The 12,234-nt window shown below is 37.8% G+C and overlaps 1 protein-coding gene across 4 annotated transcripts in view; it reads left to right on the top strand.

Annotated features, from left to right (window-relative positions):
• LOC126329815 (stimulator of interferon genes protein homolog) overlaps nt 1-12,234 on the top strand; it is a 372,973-nt gene that overhangs the window by 323,668 nt on the left and 37,071 nt on the right. The window lies entirely within an intron of this gene.

Genomic DNA, 12,234 nt, shown 5'->3' with positions numbered 1-12,234 from the left:
ATACTAGGTGCCTCTACCATGCGTCATCAAGCGCATTTTCCCTGGCGTTTTAGCAGATATTTGCAATTTTGTTTATTCATCGTTTAGTTGGCATCAGCCCAAACAAATCCTGCTCATCGTCGCTTTCATTGAAGGACCAGCATCGATGGAATGCATCTGTCTGTTTCCCATTTCAAACAAAATGATTTTTCAATATGAAGGTAATGTGCTCATTTTATGGAGCACTACCAGTTAAGTCTGGTGTGATATTCAATTTAGTGATATGTATTACAGGGGCAGTAAAATACTAAGCATAATCAGTACTCCAGCAACGACTGAGGTGCTTGTGCATGGTGGTAGCGCGGGCCAGAATGGTACTGCCACTAGTGGAGTACTCATGTTTCACTGCCTCTGTTAATAAATATTGCTAAAACAAATATCACAGTAGACTAATTTGGGACTGCTATGTCAAATGGGCGTGTAAAATTCTACCTTAATTTTAATTTTTTTTGATGGGAACAGACCAAGGCTGTCCATTGACACTGGGCAGTGCATGAAAGATGTGATGAGCAGCATTTATTTGGACCGACTCAAGCTACACACACACACACACACACACACACACACACACACACCACTGCTTCACTTATGTACACTATATGGCTTTTTGTTTTTATTTAATCGAATTTTCATGTCATTCAAAAACTGCAGCATCTTCTAAACTTTCCCCATTAAGGTCATAGAAGCATTGTATTTTCCGAATATATTTCTGACCAAAAAGCAATTCTGGTAGCTGGAATCCAAGGCTTTTGTTAATGATGCCTGTTGTTTTCTTGTGGTGATGTTTCCAGAGAAACTTTAATCCCCTAGATCATATTTTCTATATATCTAACCAAGAAGTAAAATACCATTTTTTATAGATTTAATTTTTAATTATGAAATTAGATGTACAAAAATTGGTATATGGTTTCTCAGAAAGAAATAAAGAAATATGTGTGTCACTGTTTTTGGAAATTCAACCCCTATGAAGGTGAAATAATTAGTGATTTTTTTAAAAAAATAAATCAGTATTAAACAACTGCTAACATGTTTCTAATGCTACATCTATAAACAGTGGCATTTGACTATTCGGTTACAAATAATAATAAAATAAAGACAGATGTTTTAGTGTTTTCGAGCTGCAACCCCTAAAGGGATGAAATGTTTTAAGAAAATAATAATGCATTTTTAAAGCTACATCTATGAAAATTTTTGGCTTCTCAGTTAAAAGTGAAAAAACTACGCGTTTCACTGTTTTTGGAAATTCAGCTCATACGGGTGTGAATTTATAAAAATTGAAATTTCACCTCGGTTAGATATAAAGAAAATATGTGCTATGGGATTAAAGTTTATATGGAAATATCACCACAAGAACAAAAAGAACCTTGGACTCGAGCTACTAGAACCAATTTTTGGTCATAAGTACGTTTGGCAAACACCATGCTTCTACGGTCTTAATTAGTGGGAAAAGTTTAGACGATGTTGCAATTTTTGAACAACATAAAAATTCGATTAAAGAAAAATAAAAACCATACAGACCACTGATGTACACATTTTGACAAATAGCACTTTTTTGAACTGTGGCTGGAAGCGAGAATCTCTGAAATGGCAAAACTGGTCACCTGCTGGCATACTGCTGTTGTGAGCACCTACGGGAAGTGGTTGAAGGAAATAACAAATAGACTGTATGGTATTGGACGACCATGTCTTATCACAAAAAAGCAGAGGTCAGAGGATCCCTCTTTGTGTAATCCAGGATAGGCAGTGATCTGTGCCATATCTGATGACAGAGTACAATTCTGGTGCAGGCATAAGGGTTTTGGACCCCACTATTCAAAGGCCTTTGTTAAACATCACACAACCCTTGCATGTTCTTGTGTTGACTCAATGACATCATCAGTTATAACTGCAGTGGGCACAGCATCACCGAGTATTAATCATGGATCAATAGAAATGTGTTGCCTGTCGCGTTAATTGCATTTCTTGTTATACTAGGTACATGGTTGGGTCCTTGCACACCGTGGCCCAGGTGAATGGCTGCATAAAACATGCACTGTGCCACACATGCAGGTTGGAGAGGTCAGAATTATTCTATGGGTTATGTGGAATTGGGCTTCCATGGGATCTGTGGTGGTAATCAAAGGCATCATGACAGCATTGAACTACATGAACATTATTGCAAGTAATCTGCATTGCTTCACACATGAAGTCTCCCTCTACACCAGTGATGATTTGTGTTACGGTGGTTTGAGGGGCATTATAGTGAACCCACACTGATGTCTTGGCCAGCAAATCTGCCTGATCTGTACCCATCAGAAAACATATCATGCACCAGATGTGTGCCAGTAAACCACTATCTGGTAATTTGTGGGAATTGCTCGATCTGTGCTTAAGACATCTGGTGCCACAAAAGGACTTGTAGAATGCATTCCAAGCAGAATCTATGTTGTACCATGTTTTGAAAAATGGAACAACATGCTATTAAACAGGTGGTCATAATGTTTTGGCTGATCAGTGTAAGTATGCTGTAGTAACACACAGCTACAAAACTAGGGATAAGCAAACAACCTCAAATTACTGACCTATGTAATTCCATCCAGTCTTTACAAAAGTGTTCAAAAAAGTGACTGATTTAGGAAAACTGACTCATTTAATTGAATAGAATTTGTTAAATATCTATTGATTTGGCTTTCATAAAGTTTTCTCTACAGAGAAAACAATACAGTATCTCACAAATGAAATACTAGCTTAGTCAAACAACAAATGTTCTGAGGCCTTGCCAAAGCGTTTGGTTGTCTGGCCGCAAAATTCTACTTGACAAACTAAAGTGTTGTGGCATTAGTGGAATCTCTTTTGTAGCAAATGGAATCTTACCTTCATAACAGAAAGCAGAGGATCTCCTTAACACATTGTGTCTCAGTCATGAAATTAACCTCAGAATGGAGGAACATAATATGTGGAGTACCACAAGGATCAGTACTGGGTCGACTCTTGTTTCTAAACTACAGGAATGACCTTCCAATTACTTTAAAGGGGTGTTCAGAAACTATGATGTTTGCTGATGAAACATACAAATAAAGGGTCTAATGTCAACCATAGCAAACACTACTCAGATGATAGCTGAAGGTCACACAGGCAACAGTATAAGTCTTACTCTCATGAAGATTCATATTATGCACTTTCATATCAACAATAATCACCTGTTAGCATCATAAATAGACATTAGTGTTTCTTTTTAATTTTTAATTTTTTTGCTTTGCACATCTAGTTACACAGGACCAAAATGAGGAGCAAACAGCCAAGATCATGGAATGTGCTAATACATGAAATTGCAACATAAAACTAATAACATATAAATTACAGTGTTTATGAACCCAAAAAAAGATAAGCCGTAAGTTTATGTAAACGCAATCAACAATATAACACAGGAATCAGCTTCATTTTTCAAGGCACTCCTTGACAGAATAGAAGGAGTGACCCATGAGGTAACTCTTCAGTTTCGATTTGAAACTGTGTGGATTACTGCTGAGATTTTTGAATTCTTGTGGTAGCTTACTGAAAAGGGATGCAGCAGTATACTGCACAAGAGTCAATGAAATGCAATCCAAATGCAGATTGGATTTCTGCCCAGTATCAACTGAGTGAAAGCTGCTAACTCTTGGGAATAAGCTGATATTGTTAACAAGAAATGATAGTAAAGAATATATATATTGACAGACGTTAGAATACCCAGACTAATGAATGTTAGTCAACAAGAGGTTCGCTAACTTACTCCACTTATTGCCCAAACTGCCCGTTTCTGAGCCAAAAATATCCATGGGAAGAGTTACCCCCAAATATAATACCATACATCATAAGTGAATGAAAATAAGCAAAGTAGACTAATTTTCGTGTTGAACTATCATTTACTTCATATGCTATTCAGATATTAAAAATGGCAGCATTAAGTCTTTGAACAAGATTCTGAGTGTGGGCTTTCTGTGACAGTTTATTATCTAAAACTTTTATCCGTTATGAAGGGAACACTGTGACTGTGACGAATGCAGGTTTCTTAAAAGGCGACTGGTTGCAGTAATTTCCAGAAATCTTTAGTTTACTATCTATATGAACACCTACAAATTTGAATTGTTCCATTTCACTAATCATATGCCCATTCTGTGAAATTAAAATGGGTTTTGTTGAACTGTGTGTTAGAAACTGTAAAAACTGAGCCGTACTGCAATTTAGCGGTAGTTTATGTTCTGCAGGCCATGAACTTATGTCTGGAACTGCCGTATTTAAACCAGGACCAATGTTGTATACACCATCCTTTACTACCAAGCTAGTGTCATCAGCAAACACAAATATTTTAGAACCACCTGTAATATTAGAGGGCATATAATTTTTATAAATAAGGAATGGAAGCAGTGCAAGCACTGATCCCTGGGACACCCCCCATTTAACTGTGCCCCACTCAGATCCCAGATCATAGCCATTCTCAGCACTGTGGAGAATGACCTTTTGCTGTCTGTAATTAAAATAAGAGGTGAACCAATTGAGAGCTACTGCTCATACTTCATAATGGCCCAACTTCTGGAGCAATATCTTATGATCAACACAATGAAATACCTAAGTTACATAAAAAAGATACCTAGCTTTTGAAACCTTTTGTTTAATCTATCCCATACAATGAGACAAGAGATTACAGCATTCTCAATTGTTACGCCACTTATAAAACTGAACTGTACATTTGATAGCAAATTATGTGAAATAAAATGATGAATTATCCTTACATACACAGCCTTTTCAATAACTTTAACAAACACTGATGGCATAGAAATACAGAATCAACAATCTCCCCTTTGCCAGTACCACAGAGGAGTATTTCAGAAGTCAGTCTCAAAAAGGCATTTGCCAGGAGTGTTATAAGATTACCTGCAGAAACTAAGTTTTTATTTAATTCACCAGCAATACTCAGAAAGTGATTGTTAAATACTGTACATACAGGGTGTTACAAAAAGGTGCGGCCAAACTTTCAGGAAACATTCCTCACACACAAAGAAAGAAAATATGTTATGTGGACATGTGTCCGGAAACGCTTACTTTCTATGTAAGAGCTCATTTTATTACTTCTATTCAAATCACATTAATCATGATATGGAAACACACAGCAACAGAATGTACCAGCGTGACTTCAAACACTTTGTTACAGGAAATGTTCAAAATGTCCTCCGTTAGCAAGGATACATGCATCCAACCTCCGTCGCATGAAATCCCTGATGCGCTGATGCAGCCCTGGAGAATGGTGTATTGTATCACAGCTGTCCACAATACGAGCATGAAGAGTCTCTACATTTGGTACTGGGGTTAAGTAGACAAGAGCTTTCAAATACCCCCATAAATGAAAGTCAAGAGGGTTGAGGTCCATGGTGGCCATGGAATTGGCCCGCCTCTACCAATCCATCGCTCAAAGAATCTGTTGTTGAGAAGCATACAAACAGTTTGACTGAAATGTGCAGGAGCTTCATCGTGCATGAACCACATGTTGTGTCGTACTTGTAAAGGCACATGTTCTAGCAGCACAGGTAGAGTATCCCGTATGAAATCATGATAACATGCTCCATGAGCACAGGTGGAAGAACATGGGGCCCAATCAAGACATCACCAACAATGCTTGCCCAAACGTTCACAGAAAATCTGTGTTGATGACGTGATTGCACAATTGCATGCAAATTCTTGTCAGCCCACACATGTTGATTGTGAAAATTTACAATTTGATCACGTTGGAGTACATACTGACGAAACTAAATGAGCTCGTAACATGGAAATTAAGCGTTTCCAGACACATGTCCACATTACATCTTTTCTTTATTTGTGTGTAAGGAATGTTTCCTGAAAGTTTGGCTGTACATTTTTGTAACACCCTGTATATCTGACTTATCAGTAACAAAAACATTTTCACTACAAACTAACTTTATATCATCAACCTTGTGCTGCTGACCAGACACTTTCTTCATGACTGACCATATAGTTTTAATTTTATCCTGTGAATCAGCTATTTTACTTGCATACCTCATATTCTTTGCCTTCCTAATAACATTTTTAAGTACCTTACGGCACTGTTTGTAATGGGCTACTGTAGCTCGATTCTGATTATTTCTAACATTTTGATATAATTTCCACTTTGTTCTACATGATTTCCTTATCCCACTAGTCTGCCACCCAGGCTGCCTTTTACTACTAGTACCCTATTTTGATCATTCTAATGGAGAGCATCCTTCAAAGAGCATGAGAAGTGTGCCAAGGAAAGCATTATATTTGTCATTTATGTTGTTGACACCATAAACATTCTTCCACTCTTGTTCCTTAACAAGGTTTAAAAAACTCTCTATTGCCATTGGATTAGCATTTCTACATAGTTTGTAATTGTATATAACATTTGTTTGTGTACAAAAGCCTTTTAGTGTTAAAATTTGTGTACCACAGTCTGAAAGGCTATTCACCCTTTTACTAACAGAATGCCCATTTAGTAATGAAGAATGAAAAAAAATATTGTCTATAGTTGTGCTGCTGTTCTCTTGGACCCCAGCAGGAAGAAACAGTTTGCATCAGATCATATGAATTTAGATCATCTTCCAACTTCCTTTTTCTTACACAATCACATGCAAAATTAATACTGACTTCCACATATAACTATTTTTTGGTACGTCCTATACAGTGAATCAAGAACTGTCTCTAGCTTGAGCAGAAATGCTCTGAAGTAAGGGTTATCGGATCTATAAACAATAACAATTAGAAGCTTAGTTTCACTAAATTCAACTGCCCATGCACAACATTAAAATCCCTGTTCAGTGCAGTGCCATGATACATCTGCGGACACTAATCGAATGTTGTTTTTTACGTACATGACCACTCTCCCAGTCAGCAAAGAACACCTTGAAAAACAGCCAGCTAATCTGTATCCCGGTAAACAAAGCCTCTGAGTTGTCAAATTATTTAACTGGTGCTTTGATATACCAATAATGTCAGTCAACATCCATAAGCAGATCGCTAACCTTCTCTCTAATACCTCTTATATTTTGATGAAATACGCTAAGTCATTCACTACTTGGATACCTGACCACATCTGAAGGTGATTCCTTTGTTCGAAGGACTTCCTTTAAACAGGGATACCTACTGACTGACTTCAATCTAAAAAAGATTCAGCTCTAACATCAACTATTATAGGAATTTGTCCATGAGTGATCCCACCACCACCCACTACACTGTCACCCATAACCTTTGCCAGCCTCCCCTTCCCATACCTATTGAGGTGCAGGTCTAGTGAAACCCAGCCTATTGATAGACTCAACTGGCACCGCTGCAATGTGAACCATTCCCTCCACTATCAGTGCCTTCTACAACCCCATGTTACCACACCTAACAGCAGCATTAAGATGAGGCTGATCTTCTCACTAAAACAGTTGCACAAAGTGCACATTAGTGCCACCAGTTAGAGTAGCTGTCTTTACCAGGTCACCATCTACATCATACTCCCTGTCCCTATCAAGACTATTCCCAGCTCCACCCACAATCACCACCTGATCCTCTTTCATAAAATTCCTACAAAACTCCACTATGTTAACAAGCACCTGAGCCAACTCTGTACTAGGCTTCACAATGCTGGTGACATGGTACTCACTTCCCAACACTTCCTGGAACTGTTGGCCTGCACCTATGCCATGCGAACAACCTAGCAGCAGAACCTTCTTCTTTCTGTTAGAATTTGCAACTGACCTAGGCTCCATAACAGCTGAGGACTGCTGCATGTTTCCTACACCTACAGCTACAAGAGTCTCCTCTCCACTAAACTCTGACAGTAGCACCCTTCACACTCCTGATACTATGTAGTTCCCCCTTTGTGTTTTGTAACTGCACATAAAGGGCACAAATTATGCACTCCTGCTCCTCTATGAACTTATTTCTGCTACAAATTTTGCATTTCCAGTAGAGGATATCGCTAAAATTTCCACTGGCATTCCTCCAAATGAAAATACTTTGAACTAATCTCACACCATAACCCACTAATCGCAAACCTATGACAAAGCCCACACTTTTCACTCATGGTAAAATGTCAACATTACCGGAAAAAACTGAACATCTATGTCACCTAAGTACAATTACTACAGTAGGACCATTTAAAGAACTAACAAATAGTGATCTTGAATTCCGCTCTCTATTAAGAAAGCAACTACTTTTATTAATACTAATAAACCACAACTAACACCAGTATCACAAAAACTTAGCAATTTATTATCTAAAACAAAAAATTCAAGCGACCACTGGAACACTCACAGAATTAAACATATTGAACGAAAGTTTTACTGAAATATTTCACTACAAACAATAAAAAAACGTCAGCTGAAAACTACTGTGCTAAATTTAATAAATGACTTCATCGCACAAACAACTCTATGAAACACAGTGGGCAAAAGTTTCTGAAAGTTTATTAAACCATTATTTCACCAGAAACAGCAAGAGACACCGGTGAACACTTCAAAATTTAATAAGTGAATAATAGTGCACAAACAACTTTGTCACAACTTAAGAATTGCACATTGCGAAATGTAAACACACTGATACTATTTGGATGAACAAATGAAAACTAATAAATTTAATATTCGAATAGAGTGCAAAAACAACTTTGTCAGTACTTAGCTTTAGGACCACTATAGCTGCAACTGTGTGCTGTGAAATGTGAATAATTATGCCAGATTAAACACGCTTGTGAAATTCCTACGTATCCAGCTAGATGACAAATTAAAATGTAGTCATGACATACATAAACTAATAAAGAAGCTCAGTTCAGCACTTTATGCCCATAGAAGACTCTTCTTGTGTTTAACGAAGGACATTTTCACCCCATGTTTTTCTGTGGAATTATGTTCTGAAGACACCTGGCATGAATAAAGTGCTTATTTAGCAGGAGGGAGCAGAAAGAATGTTGTGTAAGGTGACTAACTTTACATTCTGCAGAAATATTTTTAAGGCTCTTGAAATTCTTACATTCTCTTTCCATTACATTTACTCTGTAGTGGTTATCGTCATCGATAATAAAAATCAGTTTCTGCTGACTGTGATTTACAGTCACAATACAAGACACAAAAATAGTTTTCATATAGACTTTGCCTCCTCGTCTAGGATTAAGAATGGAGTTACATACTCTGATGAGAAGACCTTCAACTAGGTCACCTGTAACACAAAGCAAGAAATTGTAAACCCCCATCATTTCAAAAGAAAATTATAAATATATCTCATTAGCCACATTTTCTGTAAATTATCGCAATATCCAAATTCAGGGATCCAGAAGCTCTGTTAGCTACATGGCAAATATAGTGTCCATTGTGAAGCTGCATTGCAAGGAATAGTCCATTGTAAATAGCACTCATGGTCTCTGAAAAGTACCATTTTTATCAAGTAATATTAAGTTATAAATAACATGTAAACAGCAGCTATGCAGTATCTATGGGGAGACAATTACTGAACTACATGAAAAAAAATCAATACGCCTGCCACCTTCGATGCTGATGTGCAATTGAAGCCCATGCCAGAGGCCTCTGGGGCACCAGAGCCAGAATGCAGTCCCCAAATGCTCCTACAGGACATCATTCTCCTGCTTTGATGCGGTCGAACTCCGTCTTGCATTAACCACATCTTGTCAAATTCAGGGGCACTTTGGATAATGGGGATAAAATCTTCTTCAACAATATTCACGCACCGTTCAGTAGTCACCTTGGCATCAAGGAATATCACACCGATTATTCCATGACTGGACACTGCACACCATGCAGCCACCTGTTGAGGGTGAAGAGACGTCTCAATCATGAAATGCGGTTTCTCAGTCCCCCAAATGTGCCAATTTTTCTTACTGACGAACCCATCCAAATGAAAGCAGAATTTCTCGCTAAATCAAACTGTACATGCACATACTAATTCCCATCATGCCCTGCAGCCAAACATGCAGTTTGAACATCCTAACACAAACCATTCAAAAGTTATGACAATTTTATTTCATACAGTTCAATAATTGTCACACTGTACATTTACATACACTCTCCATAAACCATCATATGGTGCATGGCAAAGTGTTCCTTATGCCACTTCTAGATATTCTCTTTTAGGGTACACTCACAAATAGAGTGAGGGAAAAATGTTTGATTTTATGCTTCCTTATGAACACTGATTTCTCTAGTCTTCGCAGTTCTTATACGAGGTATACTGTCAAACCTCTGTATAGCGATTACCGATACAACGATAAACCTGGGTACAGCAATAACTTTACATAGCCCCAGCTGATTTCCTACATTTACTACATTAATTACTCCTCATTACAATGATGAAGTAGATTTAGCAACACTCTGTTATAATGAAGACAAAATTTCGAGGAATTTACTATTTCCTACTTCTAAGCAGCTCACTATGGCAGTAGGTATTGTTTATTTAGCTACTAGAATTCGACACTTTATTTCCAGAAGCTTTGCTACATACTACAGTACTGCATTTATTGTAGAAAGAGAATAGCGTTCAGCTGAGGGTGAGCTGTGGTGAGCGGTAAACGTCAAAGAGCTCCTTTGATTGAACAAGTGTTTAGTTTGTCCATTCTTGAGCTTCAGTAGCGGACAGAAGTGTTTTGTTGGGCTCATATGTAGCTTATCTCCAACAAAATTAATACTGGAATGAAACAAGTACGAGGAAGTATGGACTTGCACAATCAATGTTAGCAATGGTCCTTAAAAAACGAAAAGAAATTGAAAGTTTTGTAGATGGCAAATTTAACACTTCGAGACAAAGAATGTTGAACTATGCTACTTCCCCCTGAACTGTACTTTGATTCAACAGCCACTAGATATGGGGAGAATTAAGAATTTTAAGGCAAAATAATATTCACATTTAGTTCAACACATGATCGCAAACACTGAAATAAAGGTGAGCAATCCCTACAGTTTCAATGTGAAGCAGGCTTGTGACATGATTGCTAGTTCCTGGAACAGTGTACAGCCAAATGTGATTGTGAGCTGTTGAAAAATGCAACAATTTCCAAAAGTGAAGATGTTGGTGAGAATGTTGTGGTGGATGAAATAATGCAGGATGATATTCACAAAGTGATCTGAAGATTTATTCAGCAGTTACTGGTAAAACCATAGCTGCTTCAGTAGTTGAATACTTGTCAGCGTTGGTGTTTGAAGCATGTACCAATGAATCTATCATTGAGGAGTTAAAGGGTAATTCGCCTGTTGAAGATTCTGACGATGACAGTGGTGCGATAAGTGTGAATCCCTTTCCTCTGATTGAGCTAATAGGTGAACTGGAAACCATTCAGCAAGTAGCAGCTTCAATCCCCAGTGTTTCAGCGCACCAACTGACTGCGTTGGAGGAGATAAAGACAATATTCACAAAAAAATCTTTAAGAAAAAGAAACAAAGGAAAATAAGTGAATTTTTCTGTACACAAAAGTAAGATATTCTACAGTACAGTACTGTAATAATAAATGAAGTGAACAATGTTTTTCATTATTTGTCTTTTAATGTTATTTTTCATCAGAAAAGTACTACAGTAATGTACTTCACAGCCACAAAAACATGGCTCCTTGCTCCGAGTCACGATTACAAAACATCATTATAATAACCCTGGTATAACAATTTAATTTTCATGGCCCCATGAAAGCCATTATATCAAGGTTTGACTGTACGTGTGTGACAATAGACTTTCTGCAGCCTGTCGCAAATGCGGGTGCTCTGAACTTTCTCAATAGTGTTTCACAAAAAGATTCTTCCCAACACAGACATCCATTTGACAATGTAAGGAAAAAATAGATTGCTACTTACTGTGAAGATGACATGTTAAGTTGTGCGTGCGCACAACTAAAAGACACTTTAACATTAGCTTTTGGCCAAAGCTTTCATCAGAACAATTAACATGCACACATTCCTGCATACAAGCAAACACTGGTTGTGCAGCTGTCGTGTAGAATAGAAGCAGCAGTCTAGAGGGGACAGGGAAGGGGAATGGATAGCAGTGTATGGGTGAGGGGAGAGAATAGCACTGTCTGGCAGAATGTGGTCAATCAGGGAGGTTGTGAGAGGTTGAGTTGGAGGGTGAAACAGGGAGTGAAAAAGGAGATGAATGAGGATAGTTGGGTGGGTGTGTTGGCAGATGGTGGTACATAAAGAGGATGGGAGATGAGAATACAGAGGAGGT

This window comes from Schistocerca gregaria, chromosome 2 (assembly GCF_023897955.1).
Source record: "Schistocerca gregaria isolate iqSchGreg1 chromosome 2, iqSchGreg1.2, whole genome shotgun sequence".
NCBI lineage: Eukaryota > Metazoa > Arthropoda > Insecta > Orthoptera > Acrididae > Schistocerca > Schistocerca gregaria.
Note: the sequence above shows the minus strand (reverse complement) of the source record. Positions and strands in the feature narration are given on the sequence as shown.